General features: G+C 41.0%; 1 pseudogene; it reads left to right on the plus strand.

Moving 5' to 3' along the window:
• The first annotated feature begins 83 nt into the window (after positions 1 to 83).
• On the plus strand, positions 84 to 23844 carry LOC127489433 (vomeronasal type-2 receptor 116-like; annotated as a pseudogene).
• The last annotated feature ends 1465 nt before the right edge of the window (positions 23845 to 25309 follow it).

A 25309-nucleotide genomic window follows, 5' to 3' on the forward strand; every position in this document is an offset into this window, starting at 1 on the left:
ATACTTATCTTAATATGTTTTTTTCTGTAGTACCAATTTACAGAAAATGAAGATAGAGTGTGGGAAAAACCTTCCATCTGGTAATGGAATCTGAAGATATCTGTAGTGGCCCAGTGCTAGTTCATGCCAAAGCAAGGAGATTAATTCAGGTTTTCATGTGAGTGTCAAGGACAGAAAGGCTTAGGCCATCTTCCAACGCATTTTCTAGATCTTAACAAAAAGCTGGATTGCAAGTGTAGTGGACAAAACTTGAACTGGCACCAATATGGGATGTCGGGGTTATAGGTGCTACTAATAGCCACTATACCACCATGCTGGACCCATTCCTTCTCTCTTCAAAATAATACTGTGAACTAATTTCTTAGTCTGGGTTTTATGTTCATAACCACAAAACCAATCTCAGATAAAGGCTCCCCTTGAAACTTTTCATTTCTTTTCAATCCTGTATTTTCAATGTCAACTCATTGACATTGTCATATTCATATTTTAATAAAATGAGTTACACATTTCTTTGCAGTTTTTATTAATTCACTAGAGTCTATATTAAAATAAGCTTATTAATATAGTTGGAATATTGCAGCGCAATCTTTAGACATGTTAATTCATTATAATGTGTAATGTGTACTTGATTTTTTTTGTAGCTCTTGTGAATGGGATATAATTTATTTCTCAGCCATGGCATTGCCTGTGTATACAAAGGCTGTTGCCTTTTGTGCATTGACTTTATATCCTGCTACTTTGCCAAACTCTTCTATGAGTTCCAATAGTCTCTTAACAGAGTTCTTTGGATCCCCTAAATAAAGAGTCATATCATCTGCAAAGAGGGATAATTGTACTTCTTCCTTTGCAATTTGTATCCCTTTAATTTCTTTTTCTTGCCTAATATCTCTGGCTAGAACTTCCAGAACTATATTGAATAGCAGTGGTGAGTGTGGGCATCCCTGTCTGGTACCAGATCTCAGTGGAAATGCTTCCAACTTTTCCCCATTCAATAAGGTTCTGGCCATGGGTTTTTCATAAATTGCTTTGATTGTGTTGAGGAATGTTTGTTCCACACCCAATTTGCTTAGAGTTTTCATCATGAAAACTTTAGGTAAGTTTTCATCATGAAATGGTGTTGTATTTTATCAAATGCTTTCTCTACATCTATTGAGATAATCATATGTTTTTTCTTCTGCAGTTTGTTAATGTGGTGTATCACATTGATTGATTTGCGAAAGTTGAACCATCCCATTTTTGTATCGTAAGTCAAATAATGATTCTTTCTTTTTACAATAACGAGTCTGTTGTCCATTTTCTTAGAACCATTGACCTTGCATTTTAAGTTGCTTCTAGATTCTGTCTAGACACACATGGCATATGTCTTTTCAGATACTGGCTCATTTCTTTAAGTATCATGGATGCCAGTTGCATCAATGTTGTTGCAAAAGAGAGGATTCTTTTTTTTTCTACTACTGATCAACATTCTTAGAGTATGTATGCCAGGATTTCTTTATCCTGTCATCAGTTGATGGATATCTGGGTTGATTCCATATCTTAGCTATTTTGAATTGAGCTGCAATGAACTTGGGGGTACAGATGACCCCTTTTCATGCTGATTTCATTTTGTTTGGGTAAATTTCTAGAGTCAGTTGTCTTGGTCTCATGGCAGATCTATTTTCTTTCTCAGAAATTTCCATAATGTATTCCACAATGACTGCATCAGTTTACATTCTAACCAACTCTGGAGTAGGCTACCATTTTCCTGAGTCCTCTCCAGAATAGGTTGTTAGTTGATTTCTGTATGATAGCCATTATGATGGGTAAGGTGAAACCTGATGGTGGTTTTGATTTCATTTCCCTGATGGCTAGTAGTCCTGAGAATTTTTTTAAGTGACTTTGGCCTTTTCAGTTTCTTCTTTTTGAAAAATGCATGATGAAGGTGTTTCCCATTACTTAACTGGATGTTTAGTTTTTTTGTTGTTGAATTCCTTTCTCTTACAGGGTTCTTGCTATGGAACAGCTGGGACTTGAGCCTACAAAATGTGGGATGCTAGCACTCAAGATGGAAACTTAACATACTACACCACAGCCCAGCTCCAGTTTCCATTATTCTTTTTTTTAATTGCTTTTATTTATTTATTTTTTTAACAGGCAGAGTGGACAGTGAGAGAGACAGAGAGAAAGGTCTTCCTTTTGCCATTGGTTCACCCTCCAATGGCCACTGTGGCTGGCGTGCTGTGGCCAGTTCACCGCACTGATCCAAAGCCAGGAGCCAGGTGCTTATCCTGGTCTCCCATGGGGTGCAGGGCCCAAGCCCTTGGGCCATCCTCCACTGCACTCCCGGGCCATAGCAGAGAGCTGGCCTGGAAGAGGGGCAACCGGGAGAGAATCTGGTGCCCTGACTGGGACTAGAACCCGGTGTGCCGGTGCTGCAAGGCGGAGGATTAGCCTATTGAGCCACAGTGCTGGCCTGCATTATTCTTAAAGATAAGTGGAAAAGCACCAGATCACGCAGATTCTAATCATCTTTTGATAGCCTTTACCCCAATAGAGGTTTCTTAAATTAAATGTCCCCATCCTCTCTAGTACAGTATTCAGTTTTTCATAGAATTACTTCTTTCTCCCCAAAACCTCCATCAGTGTCTTCAGCAATTATAGTCTGAGAAACACTTTAGTAGGAGTTATCATAACTTTATGTGGCTGTCTCAACATAGCAACACTTCCTGAGTCATACTCAATTGTGTATGAATAGCCATTAGCATGTGTGTTTTCTAATATCCAAGTCAATTGGTCTCTGAGTCTTTGCATTTTACAATTGTGTGTGTATGTGTGTGTGTGTGTAAAGGCAAGATCACTGGAACTGAAATTCTATATTTTTTGCGTGTAAAAACTAATTCCCAAGTTAAGGTACCAATGATATCTGATTATAATTCTATCATCCATAGCTAGATCATATGTTTATGTATTTTCTGAGTAGCATATTCCATGCTGACTTACCTTTCATGAGTTGTCTGTTGTATGATAGGCTTGTTTATTTCATTAAAATGAAACACGTTGGTATTCAGTTTTAAATTCAATGTGAAATTGGCCTGTTTTCAGTTATTGTTCCATAGTGTCCTTAAGGCAAATAAATCTAAGCACTTATAAAGGAGAAAGGAAAACCAACTGCAACCCCATTGCTCAGAGGCAGCTCCTATCTAAATAGTCTTTCAGACTTCCTGTACACACACATGTTTATTTCTGCAGGGCCATCTGGTGTTCGCATGGAGATCGCTTCCATTACATGGATGTTTCAGTTCACCCAGTCTTGACTTGGAGCTGTCTACTGCTATTATGCCCAGGTCTCCCTTCCTTTCAGCCAGGTCAATACCGACCACAACACTAGAGGGAGCCTGAGGCCGAGGATGGATTTGAACATTCCTGCAAGAATGCAGTGATGCAACTGAGGTGATTTGGGGTGGGTATAGGGCTCTTTCTTGTAGAAGCTCTCAAGTCAGCTCCTCCAGAGTAACACCTGAAATTCGCAGAGAGCCACACATCAGCCATAATGAATACCCCCACATCGATCTGCAGCCAAAGTCAGGAGGCTCAGCACTGTGAGCACAAGTTTCTCATGAGAGGACAGAGGCAGGAACCATGTCCTGTACAGGAATATGGGTCATGTGTCACGAGGAATGAGAAAAGGCCACAACCCACCTGGCTGTTTTGGTGCAGAATATGAGGATATGGGTCTTTACGTGTGCGACCCCCTAGGGCCGAGCTGCAGAGGAGCAAAGTGTGTTCCCGCCACTACCCCCTGTTGGCTCCTCACTGCTCTGCAGCTCAACAGACCCTTCCAGGCTCTGTGCCAGGTTGTGAGACCTGGAGAGGAGCTGGGTTGGTGACTCTGAGGGTTCTCCTGGGGAATTGTGAGAAGGGCGAGTCCTTCTGGTTTCTTCCCCACTGTTTTGGTGAAACCTAGTAATCCTGTAATGTAAAATAATTCTAATGCACCTTGTATCCCTTGGGCCAGGAATTTACATCTTACTTGAACAGTATATTATGGAAGTTTTAAATTCTGGAATAGGAAGTCTTACCTCACTGAGATGCCAACTTTTTAAGAGGAGGGTAATTTTGTTTGTTTCCTTGTTTCGGCAACCCTCAGAATCACCTTGAACACTTACTGAAACAGGGAGACTGTTGGGATGCACTCTGTGATGCCTTATCTGGTAGACCTGGGGGTGCTGTGGCATTCAGCTCCACATGTGGTGACTAGGAGCCTCTCCCAATTCTGCTTCCTTGTGTTTTGGACTTCCCTTATTTCTCATTAAATAAAAATGCAAGTTTATTGATCTGAAATTCCATTCTCTTTCTTCTCAAATAAAGCATGAGAGTTTCTACAACAAAACATCAAGGTCTTTCAAACAATATCATTCTGATTAGTTTGCTGAATTTGCTTGAGAAGAAAATCCCAGAAAGAAAGGCAATGGATTGTTAACACTTGTCCATTTTTGCATGAACCAGCAACAGACAAAGGCCAAGAGCCATCCAAATAGGAAAAGATTTGTGTGTAGGTCACCATCAAGCTGGGGCAAATTAATGTGGAATCCCAGATAAACACGGAGTCTGAAGAAGAACATGAAATCATTCAACATGGGATCATCCCATGATCCGGAGAAACCAACATGGTTCTTAAGTGGAGGAAAAGACCGTGATAAGAACACAGGTAATTCACAGGTGAAAAATCATTCAATAAGGACCTTATAAAGCAGCCTTATTAGACACATGGAAGAAAAATAGGCCATTGTTGATGACAGTAGAATAAAACAACATTGAATATAAAATAACTGCTTTAGACTCTAAACTCCCAACTGTTACATTTCCCAGCATCAGAATATCTCTTACTACTGATTACCTGTTCAAAGAGATAAAGGATGGAATTATATAATGTATCCACATGCAAACTGTCAGAAAAAGCCTGTTTGGCAGAGATCATATATAGCTTTATAAAGAAGAGGAGGTGGAGGATGAGGATGAGGAGATGAAGAGGGCAGAGGGATTAGAGAAACACCAGAAAATGACAAAGAAGAGAAGAGGAAGTATAGATACAGATGAGAAAATAATTTCTACTTTTTTAAAATATTAATGTATTTATTTGTGAAAGAGTTTCACAGAGAGAGCAGAGGCAGAGAGAGAGAGAGAGAGTGTTCTTCCCTCCAATGGTTCACTCCCCAATTGGTTGTAATGTCTGGACCTGCACCAATCTGAAGCCAGGATCCAAGAGCTTCTTCCAAGTCTCCCATGTGGTTGCAGGGAACCAAGGACTTGGGCCATGTTCTTCTGCTTTCCCAGGCCATAGCTGAGAGCTAGATCAGAAGTGGAGGAGCTGGATCCCGAACCACTGCCCTTATGGGATGCCAGCACTTCAGGCCAGGGTGTTAGCCCACTGCACCACAGCGCCAGCCCCAGAAAATATATTTTTCTTAGAAGGAGGATTTTCAACTTATCTCACCCAGAAAACAACATAGGTAATACAAAGATGCTTGAAAAATCAAGTGCACAATTGGATTTGTTGGAAACACATAAAATCCTGTACCCAATAATTGAAAGATGCCTCTTTCTGTCGGGCACACAGTGGGCATGAACAGGTCATCAACATACAGTAGACAGTTCATCATGACTGAATATGCAGGACACTTGAAATACAAGGGGCATCTGCGTTCCCTCCTTGAGGAAGTTTTCTGTCAGTGCCTGTAGAAATGTGTGGTGTTTTTTCTTGGCCTGCAAGTCTATCTGCATGCAGGTCTCCAGGAAAGATTCAGAGAATAAGACCTATTTGGAGTTAGACTATTACCAATAGTAATTATTTATATGAACATACTTTTCAGATTTCCATAGAAAAATAAATAGCAGCCACCTTGATGGGATTGAAATGGAATCCCCTGGCACAATTCTAACTCTACTGTTTGGGACAGGTCTGATTGTACATGTGCAAAACTGTACATGTCATCCCTCTCTTATTCCCACTCATATTTAACAGAGATCACTTTTCAGTTAAATTTAAATACCTAAGAATAAATTTGTGTTAATTAAATAGTTCAACCAATGGTATTAAGTAGAACCAAAATAATAATAGCAATAAAACAGTATGCTGTTCCTCAAAAGTTAGGACAAGGGCTGATCAAGCCACTGTTTCTCACAGTGTCCATTTCACTTCAACAGGTTTCCTTTTTGGTGCTAGATTAGTTATACCCCATCAGGGAGAACATATTATATGTGTCCCTTTGTGACTGGCTTAATTCACTCAGTATAATGTTTTCCAGATTCCTCCATCTGGTTGCAAATGACCGTATTTCGTTGTTTTTGACTGCTGTATAGTATTCTATAGAGTACATGTCCCGTAATTTCTTTATCCAGTCTGCTGTTGATGGATATGGAAAGCCAAGACACTCTGGCAAAACAAAAAAGACCTAAATGAAAGATCTCTGTGAGTGAGATCCCAGTGGAAAGGACAGGTCTTCAAAGAAGGAGGTACCCTTTTCTGAAGGGAGGAGAGAACTTCCACTTTGACTATGACCTTGTCTAAATAAGATTGGAGTTGGTGAACACAAGAGGCTTCCATAGCCTTGGCAACTCATGACAAGAGCCTAGGGTGATTACTGATCATAAATAAGAGTGTCAATTGTTAAGTCAAAAACAGGAATCACTGTGCACTTACTCCCCATGTAGGATCTCTGTCCTTAGTGTGTTTTACTATGTGAATTAATGGTATAACTAGTACTCAAACAGTACTTTACACTTTGTGTTTCTGTGTTGGTGCAAACTGTTAAAAACTACTCAATATGTACTAAATTGATCTGTATATAAAGATAATTGATAATGAATCTTGATGTGAATGGGATGGGAGAGGGAATGGGAGATGGGAGGGAAGTTGAAGAGGGGGCACTGTGATGCAAAAGTTGTACTTTGAAATTTATATCTATTAAATAAAAGTTAAAAAAATAGATAGCAGCCATTAAACTTCACTAGGTGCCATGCTTTTGATCTATAGTACTTGACATCCCCCCAATAAATGATTCCAACATCTTCTATATGTTCTGCATTTTCATGATTCTCCTTCCTTTAGGCTTTGAACTTGAGTTAGTTTCCTGATTTAGGAGGGAAGCTGATGCTCAGCTTTGATAAGGAGGAAGCTTGAGTTATAAATGCCAAGTCTTGCACTCCACCAATCTCCACATTTAGATATCCTGCCTCTGCTGGCCCCTTAGCCTTCAGGTGAGTTCATCAATCCCATGACCTTGTGCTGAGCCATGCTCATGTGTATGCTGTTTGGGGAATCATTTGATGATGTGCCAATATAAATAACCATTTTTGGCCATGGGTAGAACATGTGCAAAAACAAAGACTGATTTCTATTTAATTCGTTTTTCTTTTCCCTTGAAAATCAGTTTCTTTTCCTCATGGTTCATGGGATTTAGAAAAAGTATTCCAGAGCCTTTCTGCCATTTGCTACAGACACAAAATGCAAGGACTTGGGAGAGCCAGCTGTTGACACAAATGAAATTAACCTGCATTCTACCCCATTTCATTGTTGTGTTAGTCACCTAGAGTTTCCATATAACAACATACCATGACTTTGTGACTTAACAACAGGAATTTATTTTTTAGAATTGCTGAGGCTGGGAAGTCCAGGATTAAGATACGCGAGGTTGGCATCTGTGAAAGACACATTTCCTGCCTCAAGGAGAGATATTTTTCCTTTCCTATTCTCACTATCTTCACCAGTTAGAGAGACGTAACAATCTCTCTGCACAATCTCATATTGAAAATTTCTAAGAAATAGTTAGGTAAGTCATAAAAAATTGTACTTACCTCCCAGAAACCACATCAAATATGATCATACTAAAGAGCAGTATCTCAGCCAATGCATATTTGCACAGAACATTCATTCTATAGAGGTTATCACATTGGAGTTGATAACAATCATGGTTGGAGATATTTCCCTAAGAATCCCTATGCCCTTCTTGCATGTTTCAATCCTAGATAGAATAGTGCTCTTGGTGCCCTTCTCTTTAGCACCTGTCCATAATGTATTCTCTCTCTCCCTCTGCAGACTGTGTTTCCACCTTTAAAAGGAGGTGGCAGAATACTTTGTTTTTCCCCATTTGTAGGGCTTGGGTCTGAGTGAGCAATCACTCTACACCTTACCCTATCATCTAGACCCTCCACCACTGCCAGAGGTCAAACCAATCCCCTTAGGATGACAATGCAGTCTATTTGCATGAGTTCATTTCTAAGAGGAACAGAGAAGTGTTCTTTCCACAGCATCTTGAGACTGTTTCCATCAAGTGTACAATTCCTAATGTCCCTATAGAAACTGTTATGTATACCTCATATACTGTACAATAAATTAAAAATGTTATGACCAAAATTAAAAAGAAAAGCAACAGGGATGGAGAGGAAGCGAGGGAGGGAGGGAGGAAGTGAGAAGTATCATATTAGAATTTTATCGATAAACTATATTAAATCTGTTCTCTTTATATTGATAAAAATAAACAGTAAAATGAAAACAATTCAGGGGAGGCTGAGTCAAAGTTGATGAAATGAATCTTGGCCAGGGCAGAAGGCAGGGTTTCCTAGGGTGCTGGAGAGGGCAGTTGTCTCTCATCATAGCCACGGTGAACCTCCTGCTCTTCTTGTCCTGATTTTCTCTGTCCCCAGCTTAGGGGCCCGAGGTGCCTGGGCCAGTGTTTCTCTCCAGACCCATGTGCTGGATGCCCTATCCATGCCAGAAGTGCATATATTTGAAGCTACACAAGGTCCTCCTGTTCACACCAAGTTATCTAATAGCTAGAAGCCTTTATGGGCCCATGAGAATGCCTTACTTTATAATTCAGATAGGGAAACAGAAGGATTTATTGACAGGGAGGATGTTTCCATGTGCAGAATTAATATATTTGTCTTTTTAGTTCAATACTTTTGCGAAATGAAATTTTCAATTTGTCTTTATTGGAGAAAGAGGCCTACCTAAGTGTAAATGCCTCAGTTCCACAAAATCATCACATCACCCTGATCTTATGCTTTCTATTTCTTCATGTAAATATGAAGACATGACAAGTGGGATCATTTGATCTTGACTCCTCCTAGCTCATTTTCCTTGTGTTACAAAATACCGTAAATATTTTATATAAACATGTTCATATTTGAATATTATACCTATTATTATTTTACTTTGTAGAGTTAGCATAAGTTTAGTTTCTTACCAATTTTGGGGTGTTTCTAAGTTTTCTAATTGGATTCCTAGTTTGTGGTACTACAATAAAGAGCACTGTAATTGGGTATTTTATATGAGAAGCAGAGAGACAAAGAAGAAGATCACCCATCTGCTGCTTCACTCCCCAAATTGCCAACACAGTGAGATCTGGGCCAGGCCAAATGAAGGAACCAGAAATTCCATCCAGGTCTCCCATGGGCATGGGTGGCAGGCAACGAAATGTTTGAGCCAACACCTACTGCCACCCAGCTTGTGCCTTAGAAGGAAACTAGATACTGAAGTAGAGCAAGCTGAAACCGAGGCTCTCCAATTTGGGATGTGGGTATCTCAATATTGTCCTAATTGCTTTGATAAACACCTGCTCCAGTAGAAAGATCTTTGATTGAAGATCGATTATAACAAAGAGATCTACAGTATATTTTGAAAAGTAATGAATTGATGAGATGGAAACTAGCTGAGTACATTGCTATTTATATTCAGTTTTACTTTATTTTACATGGACAAATTAGAATTTTATATTTTTAGAGAGTAAAATTGACACACACTGTGGAGAATGATTAAGTCAAGTTAATTAATCTGCAACAATTTTCACTGTTTGGAGTCAGAGTTATCTATATTGTAAAGCAGTTAGAGGAATATAGTCTAAGAACCCCCTAGCCCTGGCCCTGGCCCTGACCCAGGGAAATATCCTGTTTCAAAAACTATACAGAAGAGAATTACCACTTCATGTTTACTTTTTTAAAAGATTTTATTTATCAGAAAGGCAGAGTTACAAAGAGGCAGAGGCAGAGAGAGAAAGAGATCTTCCATCTGCTGCCTCACTCCCTAAATGGCTACAATGGTCAAAGCTGGTCTGATCTGAAGCCAAGATCCTGGAGCTTCCTCCAGGTCTCCCACATGTGTGCAGGGGCTGAAGGACTTGGGCCATCCTCCACTGTTATCCCATGCCATAGCAGAAAGCTGGATCAGAAGTGGACCCGCCAGGACTTGAACCGGCACGGTATGTGATGCTGCCACTGCAGATGGCTGCTTTACCTGTTATGTCATAGTTTCAGCCCCTCATGTTTACTTTTTTTTTTTTTTTGACAAGCAGAGTGGACAATGAGAGAGGGAGACAGAGAGAAAGGTCTTCCTTTTCCATTGGTTCACCCCCCAGTGGCTGCTGCGGCTGGTGCGCTGTGGCTGGCGCATTGCGCTGATCCGAAGCCAGGAGCCAGGTGCTTCTCTTGGTCTCACACATGGGTGCAGTGCTCAAGGACTTGGGCCATCCTCCACTGCACTCCTGGCCACAGCAGAGAAATGGGCTGGAAGAGGAGCAACCGGGACAGAATCCACCGCCCCAACTGGGACTAGAACCTAGTGTGCTAGCACCGCAGTTGGAGGATTAGCTTATTGAGCTGTGGTGCCAGCACTCATGTTTACTTTTAAAAGAGGGATTTATTCCTGGTTGTCCATGTACAAATGGTTTCTCATTGTTAATGTTAGTATTTTTATGGATAGATAGGTGTAGATAGGTTGATCATATGTATACCTCATGTCTTCATATATTATTTGATTTCTTGAATTTTTATTTTAATTTTAACGTGTTATTTCCCTTTTAAAGAACTTTGTGCAATGTTCTTATGAAGTTGCTGCATATCTTAAATATTGTTGAGTGTGGGATCTTTACAGTAGAAACAAGCACAAACTTGAAAGAAGAGTAAAATGCAAAAATCTTGTGTCCTCTACTTTCTGCCTTTTTGCCAGTTTTTTTTTTTTTCCTGGACTTAACTTTATTATAAACTGTTTGGAGCCTCTAGAATTTATTTTCTCATCAAATACAAGTTTATTCCTTCAGTTTTTCATTCCTGATAGTTCACTTTCACTATTATTAGAATAATTTCTTATTTTTCTACTTATTTTTCAATTCTACCTTAATGATGTATGAAACTTTTGTATAAACACAGAGATCGAGCTCTATTTGCTGTTCTGTTCTGATTTGTCTGTGTTTTCTGGAACCATTGCCAATCTGTTTAAAATGTTGCACATAAGAAGTAGTTGCTGTTGTTTTCTTCCCCTTGGAAAGTTGTATTCTCCCCTTATGATTATTCTGAATAATAGTCACTAATTTTCTGAGCTCTTTAAAATTTGAGAGTCAGTAAAATAAATGGTATTAAAGTAAAAAGAAATGGAATTATACCCCTAAACCTGCAGGCATTTAATGTACTCACCTCAGAATATAAAGAAATATAGAAATAGACCACATAAAAGCAAAGATGCAGTTAAAGGCAAACACCAAACTGAAAACTTCAGAAATGATGTATTTGGAAAAGAATCTTACAAACTTTCAGGCCACACAAGTCACTGAATTGGATTTGAGGCCAGTCATAATTGGAGTCTTTTCCCTAAGGACTCCTGTGCCCTGTATGCAGGTTGGAGTCTAAGAACTATCAGCATGTTCTGGCTTTGGTCTTCACCACTGAAGAGATCAACAGGAGCCCACATCTTCTACCCAACGTGTCTCTGGGATATGATGTCTTCAGTGTCCTACACAGTAATCGAAGGATGTTACAGACTCCCTTCCTTTGGCTCTCAAGGATGGTTGAGAGCATCCCGAATTACACTTAGGGAAGAGAGAGCAGTTCCGCAGCGGTGCTGACAGGGACAACGTGGGCAACTTCTGCCCAAATTGGGACACTGTTGGGACTCTAGAAGTTTCCACAGGTGAGCGGGGTGTCATGAGGAGAGAGAGCTGTTTTTGGCTGATGCCAATCTCTGGTGCTTCGAAGGGTGAGAGGAGGAGACTGGATTTAAGCATCTGTTAAAGTACATAATCTCAAAGGGCAAATACTCAGGAAAGTGGTGGAAAAGCCATATTTTCTTTTTGAAATACAGGAAGAGAGAGAGAGAGAGAGAGAGTGAGAGAGAGAGAGAGAGAAGACAGAGTTTTTTCCTGGAACTATTACATTGTTAATTTTTCCTTAGAATATTCTAAAGGAGTGAGGATGACTAGAAAAAGAAATTGTTAGCTAAATGAAAGTTGAAAAAATATGGCCGGCGCCGTGGCTCAATAGGCTAATCCTCCACCTTGCGGCGCCGGCACACCGGGTTCTACTCCCGGTCAGGGCACCGGATTCTGTCCCGGTTGCCCCTCTTCCAGGCCAGCTCTCTGCTATGGCCAGGGAGTGCAGTGGAGGATGGCCCAGGTGCTTGGGCCCTGCACCCCATGGGAGACCAGGAAAAGCACCTGGATCCTGGCTCCTGCCATCGGATCAGCGCGGTGTGCCGGCTGCAGCGGCGGCCATTGGAGAGTGAACCAACGGCAAAGAAAGACCTTTCTCTCTCTGTCTCTCTCTCACTGTCCACTCTGCCTGTCAAAAAAAAAAAGAAAGTTGAAAAAATAAATGTATCAATGTAATCTGAAAAAAAGAAAATATTTGTGCACATGACGGTTAATCTTTAAATTTTAAAAAATCATACAATATAACCAGTTATTGCCAATGAAAGAATTCTATTGCATTTTGATCATGTAACTTTAGTTCAGATATAAATGTTAATAAAAACCAATATGTCCCCCCCCAAAAAAAAGAAATATAAAAAGAAATGATTGATTGCTTTTTTTTTCCTATGACCAGTTTTTTTTTCTTACATTTATTTAACAAACATGAATTTCCAAAGTACAGCTTATGGATTACAGTGGCTTCCCCCCCTCATAACTTCCCTCCCACCTGCAACCCTCCCATCTCCCACTTCCTCTCCCATTCCATTCACATCAAGACTCATTATCAATTGTATTGATATACAGATCAATTTAGTATATATTAAGTAAAGATTTCAACAGTTTGCACCCACACAGAAACACAAATTATAAAGTACTGTTTGAGTACTATTAACACCATTAATTCACATTGTACAACACATTAAGGACAGAATCCTACATGGGGAGTAAGTGCACAGTGAATCCTGTTTTTGACTTAACAAATTGACACTCTTGTTTATGGCATCAGTATTCACCCTAGGCTCTTGTCATGAGTTGCCAAGGCTATGGAAGCCTTTTGAGTTTGCTGACTCTGATATTATTTAGACAAGATCGTAGTCAATGTGGAAGTTCTCTCCTCCCTTCAGAGAAAGGTACCTTCTTCTTTGATGGCCCGTTCTTTCTACTGGGATCTCACTCGCAGAGATTTTTTTTTTTTTTTGCCAAAGTGTCTTGGCTTTCCATGCCTGAAATACTCTCATGGGCTCTTCAGCTATATCCGAATGCCTTAAGGGCTGATTCTGAGGCCAGAGTGCTGTTTAGGACATCTACCATTCTGAGTCAGCTGTGTATCCTGCTTCCCGTGTTGCATGGTTCTCTCCTTTTTAAATCTATCAGTTAGTATTAGCAGACACTAGTCCTGTTTATGTGATTCCTTTGACTCTTAATCCTATCATTATGATGATTTGTGAACTGAAACTGATCACTTGAACTAGTGAGATGGCATTGGTACATGCCACCTTGATGGGATTGTATTGGAATCCCCTGGCACATTTCTAACTCTACCATTTGGGGCAAGTCTGATTGAGCATGCCCCAAATTGTACATTTCCTCCCTCTCTTATTCCCACTCTTATATTTAACAGGGATCACGTTTCAGTTAAATTTAAATACCTAAGAATAATTGTTAATTAAAGAGTTATGACCAACTTTTTAAAAAGACTTATTTATTTATTTGCAAGTCAGAGTTAAACAGAGAGGGGAGAGACAGGGAATGAGAGAGAGAGAGAGAGAGAGAGAGAGATAGAGAAAATCTTTCATCCAATGTTTCACTCCCCAATTGGCTGCAATGGCTAGAGCTGCACTGATCTGAAGCGAGGAGCCAGGAGCTTCTTCTGATCTCCCAGGTGAGTGCAGGGGGCCAAGGACATGGGCCATCTTCTGCTGCTATCCTGGGCCATAGCATAAAGCTGGATTGGAAGTGGAGCAGCCAAGTCTTGAACCAGTGCCCATATGTGTTGGCACTTCAGGCCAGCGCATTAACCCGCTGCACCACAGCGCTAGCCCCCTCTGACCATCTTTTGATTAATGCCTGTCAGAACGGAGATTATGATTTTTGGAAACCCTGTCCCTCATGTTGCTTCATATTTTATTTTCGCTTTAGCTAACTTTCAGCCGTTTTGATCCTATTCTGCGTGAAAATGGCAAGTTTCCTTCCCTCTATCAGATGGCTCCCAAGGAGATGACTCTGGTGCATGGCATGGTGTCTCTGATGCTTCATTTCGGTTGGACATGGGTGGGGCTGGCCATCTTAGATGATGAGAAAGGTATGCAACTTCTCTCAGAATTGAGAGTGGAGTTGGCTAAGATCAAGTGTAGGAATGGAGTTTCTGTAGCCTTTTTGAAAATGATCCCTGTTACTGTGTTGCTGTATTACTCAAGAACCTCATTGTATCACTGGCAGATCATGAAATCATCAGCAAATGTTATTTTTGGTGACAGTGAATCTTTTTTAGGCCTGTCTTTGGAAAGAGGGAACATATAATGATGTGGAAAGTGTGGGTCACCACCTCACAATGGGATATCACCATTTCCTACTTGACTCATTCCATGGGCACTCATTTTCTCACATCACCATGGTGAAATTTCTGGTTTCACAGATTTTATCCGAACATCCAATCCATCCAGATACCCAGAGGACCCTTTCCTTGCTGACCTGTGGTTGACATATTTTAATTGCTCAATTTCTAAACTTGACTGTAAAGCTTTGGAGAACTGTCCACCCAATGCATCCTTGGAATGGTTGCCTTGGCACCATTTTGACATGACCATGACAGAAGAGAGTTACAATATATACAATGCTGTGTATGCTGTGGCTCATGCCATACATGAGATGATTCTTCAACGAGTAGAAATGTCACCAGGAGGAAATGGAAAAGCACTGGTGTTTTCTCCTTGGCAGGTAATGGCTCTGCCATTGGATGGTACATACTGTCACTTGTTGCCAAGATGTTTTAAGCAAACCAGATCATTTATAATCCTTCTCCAAAAGCACTGGGGAATATGACTTGTATGTATTGCCCAGGACATAAATGTAGACTTGGTATAAGTGATTGTCAAGAGCATGGAGCCAAGTGGGCAAGCAGAAAGGCATTGTGAATCTAGGCTGATGCTTTGTTTTATGTAAGGCCTCAACAGCCTGCCCTTCTACTGCTTTCCATAGGAGAAATCTAGAGGTTTCCTGTGAAGTTCTTTTTAAAATTTTTCTGAGAACAGATTTCAGATATTTCATAGAGTTCTAAAAAGATAACTGTACTTCCCTCCCAACAGGAAGAGGATTAGTTCTTTAAGTTCATAAAAGATGTTGAGTCTTATCATATAATGTAACTAAGCAGTAACTTCAGTCACTGATAACCTCCTTTGCAGACTGATGTTCTGGATACTTCAGTAGGAAAAGGGTGTGGGTTTGACTCAACAGCTGAGATTTGTCTGAGCAGTCAGCCTCCTTACTGTGTAGGTGTGCATGTTTGGGAGTTTTCTGTTGATTCTTACTGATATTTTAGAAACATTATGATTAGTTTTCTGTGGCCTTTCATTTCTATGTCTCCCTTGTGTGCCTGCAATACGTTGAAACCTTCAGCAAGGCATTTCAGATGATAAGAGACTTTCAGTAATTTAGGCTTTGTGTCTGAACACTGGGATGCCCTTTATCATCAAATGATGCATCTCTTTTAGCTGCACCCTTTTCTGAAGAACCTCCAGCTTAACAATCCTGCTGGTGACACAGTGAATTTCAATCAGGAACACAAATTGAATAGAGAGTATGACAGTCTCAACTATTGGAATTTCCCAGATGGTGTAGGAATTAAGGTGAAAGTAGGGAAGTTTTCTCCATATGCTCCACATGGTCAACACCTGTCTTTATACGAAGATTTGATAGAGTGTGCCACAAAAATTGAACAGGTGTGTTGTAACTAATAACAATTCTTTGTACTACTAATAAATAGCCAATCTTTAAAAAATGACTTATTGGGGCCAGTGTTGTGGCATAGTGGGTAAAGCTGCCATCTGTAGTGCCAGCATTCCATATGGGTGCTGGTTCGAGTCCCAGCTGCTCCACTTCTGATCCAGCTCTCTGTTATGGCCTGGGAAAGCAGTAGAAGATGTCCCAAGTCCTTGGACCCCTGCACCCATGTGCGAGACTGGGAAGATGCTCCTAGCTCCTTGCTTTGGATCGGCATAGCTCTGGCCATTGCAGCCATCTGGGGAGTGAACCAGTGGATGGAAGACCTGTCTCTGCCTCTGCCTCTCTCTAACTCTGCCTTTCAAATAAATAAATAAGATTAGTAAATAAAATAATAAGATATTTTTAAATATCTTTTAAAAAGATTTATTTATTTGAGAAGCAGAGTTAGAGACAGAAAGAGGGAGAGACAGAGGGAGGTCTTCCATCCACTGGTTCACTCCCCAAATGGCCACAATGGCCAGAGCTGGGTCTATTTGAAGGCAAGAACCAGGAGCTTCTTCCAGGTTTCCCACATAGGTTCAGGGGCCCAAGGACTTGGGCCAACTTCCACTGCTTTCCCAGGCCATTATCAAGGAGCTGGATTGGAAGAGGAGTAGCAGGGATGTGAACTGGCACCCATATTGGATGCTGATGTTGCAGGTGGAGGCTTAACCTACTATGCTACATCACTAGCCCCAAATGATTAATCATGTTGTGGAGGTTTCTGTTTACTCATAGCACAGTAAATGGCTATTATGCCATTTAACAACTCACCTTCCCAACTAAGAGATTTTTCTTGCTGTATTTCTGTTGGATATGAAGGGAACACAGCTGTTCAATAATATTTCTCAGTTCTCATACATTTCACAGCATACAATAAACATGGCATTCAGTCCATAAAATTGGATGTAGATGTGTGTGCAAGTTAAGTTTATTTTGATTTCAGTATTGTAAAAACCCTAGTTGGTAGAAGAATGGGTGGTACTCTCAGTAGTGACCAACACATATCTGATTGTCCTCAGCCTCCCCAGTCCATATGCAGTGCGAGTTGTAGCCCTGGATTCAGGAAGACCCATCGGGAGGGAAAGGCTGCCTGTTGTTTTGATTGCACTCTGTGCCCAGAGAATGAGATTTCCAATCAGACAGGTAAGTGTACCTATTTGGAGAAATTCCTCATTTCTCCTTTATTCTCCCCCATCCGTCCAAGGAAGTGGAAAGGGCCTAGAGGAGAACTGCAGAGACAAGGATCTCTACTTTTAAGTTAATAATGAAATTATTATTATAAATATTTACCCTATTATGTTAGTCTGCATCGGCCTTGAACAAGACAGGCAGATATAAACAAATCTCCTATCTTCTGGTCCAGTTCCAAAATGTCTACAGAAGCCAGGGCTGGACCATTCCTGGAATCAGGAGCTGAGAACTGAATCCAGAGCTCTCATGTGTATGTTAGGAACCCTGCCACTTCAGTCTTCACCCCTGCCTTCTAGGGTCCTCAATGATAGAAACTGGAACAGGAGCCATATCTGGTAATCAAACCAGATTACTTAAATGTGGGACATGTGTGCCTTCACCAGTAGTCTAAACATTCACTCAGTGACATACGTGTTTTCAGGCATTATTTTACACTCACAGCAGACATTAGTGTCTTTATAAAACTCCTCTTGACCACCGCTCAGTCTCCTAATTCCATCTTCATCATGGAGTGAACACAGGTATCATATGTATTTACTTTTCATTTTCTGTGAAACGACGTTTAGATCACATTGAAGACATAGATACTACAAGTCCTTATTTTCCCAGGACCTGGCACTGTTTTTCAGTGGAGCGAGCAGGTACTTATAAAGGTTGTGCTTGATTTACTGGTATGTATTACTTCTCTGTAAAACATGCTTATGATATACCATATTCCAAGTGAGGAGATTGTATTTCATGCTCTTCTTTAGTTCACAGGTAAGAAAAAAAATAGAGATATGCATTCATAGTAGTAGTATTGACTGCAATGAAAGTATGCACAACAGATTTGTCTATAGGGTGTATTACGTGGTGGTATCTGCATTTTTTGAGGTGATGTTGTGGATCTCATCCCATAGATGTTAGTATTAATATTATGAATTAAATGGGGAGTAAATTCTTGGTAGAAATATTAGAAGTGGCTGAATTTGGAGAGTTGCCAGTTCACACAACATGCAGAGAACCTAAGAAAAAGGCTTAATTGGTAAAACACAGAGAATATGTGGATGAGGTTGGGAGATGATACGGGAAATGGACTGAATATTTATATATTGGATTTTCCATAATTATCACTTTGGAATGCTTCAGACTTATGGTATTTAATGGTGTTATACTGAAATCATTTCTTTTTTAAAGTTGAAAATCCATCTGTTACACCCAACCAAAACATCATAGCTTAGCCTACCCTTCCTTACACATGCTTGGAACATGAAGTCACTTATATAGAGTGGGGATTTTCTAAGATTGATTTTGTGATTGTGTGTTGTTTAATATTACAATGATGTAGCATTAACTCAGCTTATTAGAAATGTAGGAGATTGCTGTTATGGTCTGCATATCACTGACTTGGGTAAAGGCACTTTATGTGTACACATTGGGCATAAGTTCATATGTGTTCCATGTGCAATGATGGAGAGTGCATCATCCACCAGCTTGAATTCCGATAGCCTTGGAAATTATAAATACACCACTAAACTACTCATGGGTTATAGAATGAACAAGATAGCTGTATATTTCCATTTAGAAACACTGTTTATTAAATCTGGTGTCCAGTTAGAGTGAAATTTATAATTCCAAAGAAATTTATAATTCTAGATTTTATATATTTATGTATAATGTATATTAAAAGCTGAACTTATCATTTCTAAGAACTTATCGAGTGCCAGAAAAAGAACACTAAATTAAACACAAAAGAGAACATAAGAAATGATAAATATAGAAAAATAAAATCCAAACATAAACAGGATAAGCAAATTGATTCTTGTATAAAACAAATAAAGTTGATTAAGAAGAAGCAGGGGCCAGTGCCGTAACTCAATAGGCTAATCCTCCACTTTGCTGTGCTGGGGAACCTGGTTCTAGTCCCGGTCGGGGCGCCTGTTTCTGCCCCGGTTGCCCCTCTTCCAGGCCAGCTCTCTGTTGTGGCCCAGGAGTGCAGTGGAGGATGGCCCAAGTCCTTGGGTCCTGCACCCCATGGGAGACCAGGATAAGTACCTGGCTCCTGCCTTTGGATCAGCACGGTGAACTGTCTGCAGTGCGGCGGCCGCGGTGGCCATTGGAGGGTGAACCAACGGCAAAGGAAGACCTTTCTCTCTGTCTCTCTCTCTCTCTCTCTCTCACTGTCCAGTCTGCCTGTCAAAAAAAAGAAAAAGAAGAAGTGGAAGAAGAAGAAGAAGAAGAAGAAGAAGAAGAAGAAGAAGAAGAAGAAGAAACAATGCAGGAAATAAGAGATACTAAGACTGAAAGTAGGTCATCTATATCGATCTCCCAAAAAAGTTAACATAGTGAAAATATATTATAAATGATTCTTGTTAATACTTTGGAAACCTCAGGTGTAGTTCACAAATTCTCATGTCAGTAGGATTTGTCAGAGCCATCCTCAAAGCATAAATAACATTAAGTGAAAAATTTTTAAAAAGTCCCCATACATTTTTATTATCTCCAAAAGCTTCTTTTGAGGGGGATTTATCAAACCTTCATAAAAGAAGGCACAATTATTTACTAAGCTCTGTTTAGAGAAAAGGAAAATTTAGTGAATTCTTTGAAAATGGCCTAACTTTGGCTCCCCAGTATTACAAAGTCATTTCAAGAGAGGAGTTTTTTTTAAAGATTTTATTTACTTATTTGAGAGGTAGAGTTAGAGACAGTGCAAGAGAGAGACAGAGAGAAAGGTCTTCCTTCCATTAATTCACTCCCCAAATGGCTGCAACAGCCGAAGCTGCACTGATCTTGAGCCAGGAGCCAGGTGCTTCTTCCTAATCTCTCACATGGGTGCAGGGGGAACCAAGGAGTCGGGCCATCTTCTACTGCTTTCCCAGGCCATAGCAGAGAGCTGGATTGGAAGAGGAACAGCTGAGACTAGAACTGGCACCCATATGGGATGCAGGCACCACAGGTGGACGATTAACCTACTGCACCATGGTGCCACCCCCAAAAGAGGAAATTTATAGCCATTTTGCTTCTTTTTTTTTATAAAGATTTATTTATTTATTTGGAAGTCAGAGTTACACAGAGAGAGAAGGAGAGGGAGAGGGGGGATGGAAGAGGGGAGAGGGAGAGGGAAGAGAGGAGAGAGGGTAAGAGGAGGGGAGAGGAGGGGAGGTAGAGGGGGGAGGGGGGAGGGGAGAAGGAAAGTGAGAGGTATTCCATCTGCAGTTCACTCCCCAGTTGGCCACAATGGCTGGAGCTCTGCTGATCCAAAGGCAAGAGCCAGGAGCTTCTTCTGGGTCTCCCACATGGATACAGGGGCCCAATGACTTGGCCATCTTATACTGCTTTCCCAGGCCACAGCAGAGAGCTGCACTGGAAGTGGATAAACCAGGACTAGAACTGGCACCAAAATGGGATGCGAGCAATGCAGGTAGTGGCTTTACCTGCTGCATCACAGTGCTGGTTGCTTTGCACAATGTAAAACAATACACTAGTACCTCAAAGGAAGAAATAAAAATCCCAATGATGGCAAAAAATAATAAAATCAACATCCATGCATGTTATAGAAATAACAGAAAGCAATTCTTCCCAATTTTGAGTAGGCCAGAATTTTCTTCATAAAGAGTATTTGCATAATCACACCATAGTTTTGAGGCAGTGTTGAAACAATAAAATAAGAACATTCAACCTAACCACATCTGATTACGTATTATGCTGCATATCCTGTCTAGTGAATATTTTCAAAAGAGAAAAAAATTGGAAAAGAAGAAATAAAAATCATGTTCAGATTATATTTTGTACGAATACAAAATCTACATAAATAAGCTTAGTAATTGACTAATTTAGTGACTGGATATAAGGATAACATCCCAAAACTTACTTTATTTTTATATACCAGCCATAAAGCATTTGAAATTGAAAAATTTGGGCATTTATAACATCTTACAAGTAAAAATAGCTAGAAGTAAAGAGTCTTGACCATAAATTTACAGAACATAATTGAGAAAAATAAAAGACTAACACAGGCGGACACAGTATGCTCATAGTTAGAGAGGCTCAATACTTGGAACTACCAAAGATGAGCTCCTGATTCAATGATTTGCAATCTACATTGCAAGATATTCTCATTATAACTCATTCCAGGATGCAAGGACATACTCCACCTGGTATCAGCTACTATAAGTCATCTCTGTCCTTGATACTCTGTTTTTATTTACTTTTTAAAGATTTATTTATTTGCAAGTCAGAGTTACACAGAGAGAGGAGAGGCAGAGAGAGAGAGAGAGGTCTGCCATCTGATGGTTCACTCCCCAATTGGCCACAATGGCTAGAGCTGTGCTGATCCAAAGCCAAGAGCCAGGAGCTTCTTCTGGGTCTCCCACATGGGGGCAAGGGCCCAAGGACTTGGGCCATCTTCTGCTTACTCAGGCTATAGCAGAGAGCTGGATTGGAAGTGGAGCAGCTGGGTTTTGAACTGGTGCCCCTATGGAATGTCAGCACTTCAGGCCAGGGCATTAACCCGCTGCACCACAGCACTGGCTGTCCTTGATATTCTGTAAATTGTCATATTCCTGATGGTTTCTCAATCAGGGGCTTCAGTATTGCAAAAATGAATCCAAGAGATTGCTTTTAGAGACATAAGTAAATGAGATAGGTAGGTGTTTCAAGTTTTGAAACTTTGCCTTGAAGTAGATGGTACATTGCAGGGTCTTCTTCAGTGGTGTCCTAAGTCACAGGTTCCAGCCTCATTGAAGGATTTAGTGCATTTATATGCAAGGATGTGGTATGCTGTGAGGACACAGCAAGAAGGTGCCATCTGTAAGATACCCTACACTGGACACTGCAGCAGGATCCTTGGTCTTGAATGATTGAGTCTCCAGAAACATGAGAAGTGATTTATGCTGTCATAAATAAACCAGCATAAGATAGGGCATTTGGGGCCAGTGCCATAGCTCACTAGGCTAATCCTCCACCTGTGGCTCCAGTACCCTGGGTTCTAGTCCCAGTTGTGGTGCCGGATTCTGTCGTGGTTGCTCCTCTTCCAGTCCAGCTCTCTGCTGTGGCCTGGGAAGCAAGTGGAGGATGGCCCAAGTGCTTGGGCCCTGCACCTGCATGGGAAACCAGGAGGAAGCCCCTGGCCCCTGTCTTTGGATCGGTGCAGTGTGCTGGCCATAGTGGCCATTTGGGGAGTGAACCAACAGAAGGATGACTTTCTCTCTGTCTCTGTCTCTCTTTCACAAATTCTGTCCAAAATATAAATAAAAATAGAGGGCATTTGATGATTACAACAAAGTGTCCTGAGACAGTAGGTCTTTTGTTGTTGTTGTGGGAAAAAATAAGATCTCATGAATATAAAGAAGAAATAATAGTGTTGTGTCTTAGCCATAATTTAGATCAGTGATATTAATCAGGAATCATTCCCTATACATTATTCTGATACATGCTTCCCACAGCTTATTCGGTGTGGTTTTGTGGAAGTTGGGGAACATAACACTAAGCACTGCTGAAGCTGGGCTGGTGCATTTTTCCTGTCTTAGCAGATATGGATCAGTGCGTGAAGTGTCCAGAGCAGCAGTATGCCAACACAGAGCGAGACCGCTGCCTGCACAAAGCTGTGGCCTTCCTGGCTTATGATGACCCCTTAGGAATGACCCTGGTCTGCACAGCTCTGTGCTTCTCTGTCCTCACCGCTGTGGTTCTTGGGGTCTTTGTGAAGCACCGAGACACTCCCATAGTCAAGGCCAACAATCGTTGTCTCAGCTACATCCTGCTCATTGGCCTCATCTTTTGCTTCCTCTGTTCCTTATTGTTCATTGGTCGTCCCAGTACAGCCACCTGTGTCCTCCAGCAGATCACATTTGGAGTGGTGTTCACCGTGGCTGTTTCCACCATCCTGGTCAAAACTATCACTGTGGTTCTGGCCTTCAAGGTCACTGCCCCTGGGAGAAGGATGAGACAGTGGCTGCTATCAGGAGTACCTAACTCCATTATTCCCATCTGCTCCCTGATCCAACTGGCACTCTGTGCAATCTGGTTGGGGACCTCTCCTCCATTTATTGACACAGATGCACACTCTGAGCATGGCCACATCATCCTGGTGTGCAACAAGGGCTCAGTCATTGCCTTCTACTGTGTCCTGGGTTACCTGGGTTCCTTGGCCCTGGCGAGCTTCACTGTGGCTTTCCTAGCTAGGAATCTACCTGACATGTTCAATGAAGCCAAGTTCCTGACGTTCAGCATGCTGGTGTTCATCAGTGTCTGAGTGACCTTCCTGCCTGTCTACCACAGCCCTAAAGGGAAGATCATGGTGGCCATGGAAGTCTTCTCCATCTTGGCCTCCAGTGCAGGGCTCCTGGGCTGCATCTTTGTCCCCAAGTGCTACATTATTCTCTTCAGACCTGAGAAGAACTCTTTAAAAGGATTAAAGGATACAGTAGATTCCAAGGGAAATAGCTGTTTAAAGATTAGTTCATTAGTTCATTAGTTCATTAGTTCACATATTTAGGATTTCAGACCAAAATTGATAAAACTCTGAATTTGCATTCTATGTTATAAAGTAATTGATTTGGCTTAACCTCCTTATGGACAGCATCCACTTCTCTGTTAAAGAAGGTTTGCTTATTTTATACACACACACACACACACACACACACAGACACACATACTGAAAGGCAGAGTTAGAGAAGGCAGAGAGATAGAGAGACCTTCCCTCCAGTGCTTCACTCCCCATATGACTGCAGTGACTCAGGCCAAAGCCAGGAGCTTCATCTGAGTCTGCCCTATGGGTTTCAGGGGCCCAAACATCTTAAGCCAACTATTGCTGCTTTCCCCATGTCTTTGGCTGGGAGTTGGATCAGAAGTGAAGCAACAGGGCCATTAACTGGTGCCTATTTGGGATGCTGGCATTGTAGGTGGCATTTTCCCACCATTCCAGAACACTTACCCCAATTTATCTCTCTTTTTTAAAAATAATGCTGTGTATAATGTTCTCAGTCAGACTTTATGCTCACAAACACAAACTCCATCTCAGGTAAAGACTCTTGAAACTTCATTTTTACTAGTTTCTATATTTTCCTTGTCAACTGGTAGACACTTAAATATTCATATTTTAATAAAATGAATTTACAAGATTGTTTCCTGTTTTGTTTTTCCTCCGAGTTTATAATAAAAAGATTTATAATCTAATTGGGACTGGCCAGCACCGCAACTCAATAGGATAATCCTCCACCTGCAGTGCTGGCACACTGGGTTCTAGTCCCAGTTGGGGCACCAGATTCTGTCCCAGTCACTCCTCTTTCAGTCCAGCTCTCTGCTGTGGCCCAGGAGTACAGTGGAGAATGGCGCAAGTGGTTGGGCCCTGCACCCACATGGGAGACCAGGAGAAGCACCTGGCTCCTGGCTTCAGATCAGTGTGGTGTACCGGCCGCAGTGCACTGGCCATAGTGGCCATTGGGGGGTGAACCAATGGAAAAGGAAGACTTTTCTCTCTTTCTCTCTCTCTCTCACTGTCCACTCTGCCTGTCAAAAAAAAATAGTTGGAATTTTTTCAGTACTGTAATTAGTCATGTTAAATCATGTTTCATGTGTTTACAACATTGTCACAAACCCCTTAATTATGTATCACTTTCAGATTTGAAATGCTGTAATAATTGCACATCAATTTTTTAGATGTAGCAGAATATACAAACTTGTATTCCATTTGTTTATTGTTTTTTATGTATTTTGGCTTTAGGTTTTCTGTTGGCAATTCCAGACTTTAAAAATTGGTTTTTACTTTTGAGGTGAAATTAATACAACAAAAGAGTAACCATTTTAGAGTGAACTAATGGCATGCGTGGCATTCACTGTTTTGTGCAACCATCATTTTTGTCAAGTTCTAAAATACTGTCATCACGCAAAATCAACTTCTTTATTCAGTGGTCACTCAATTCCTGCTCCTCACAATCAGA

The sequence above is a fragment of the Oryctolagus cuniculus genome (assembly GCF_964237555.1).
Source record: "Oryctolagus cuniculus chromosome 16 unlocalized genomic scaffold, mOryCun1.1 SUPER_16_unloc_1, whole genome shotgun sequence".
NCBI lineage: Eukaryota > Metazoa > Chordata > Mammalia > Lagomorpha > Leporidae > Oryctolagus > Oryctolagus cuniculus.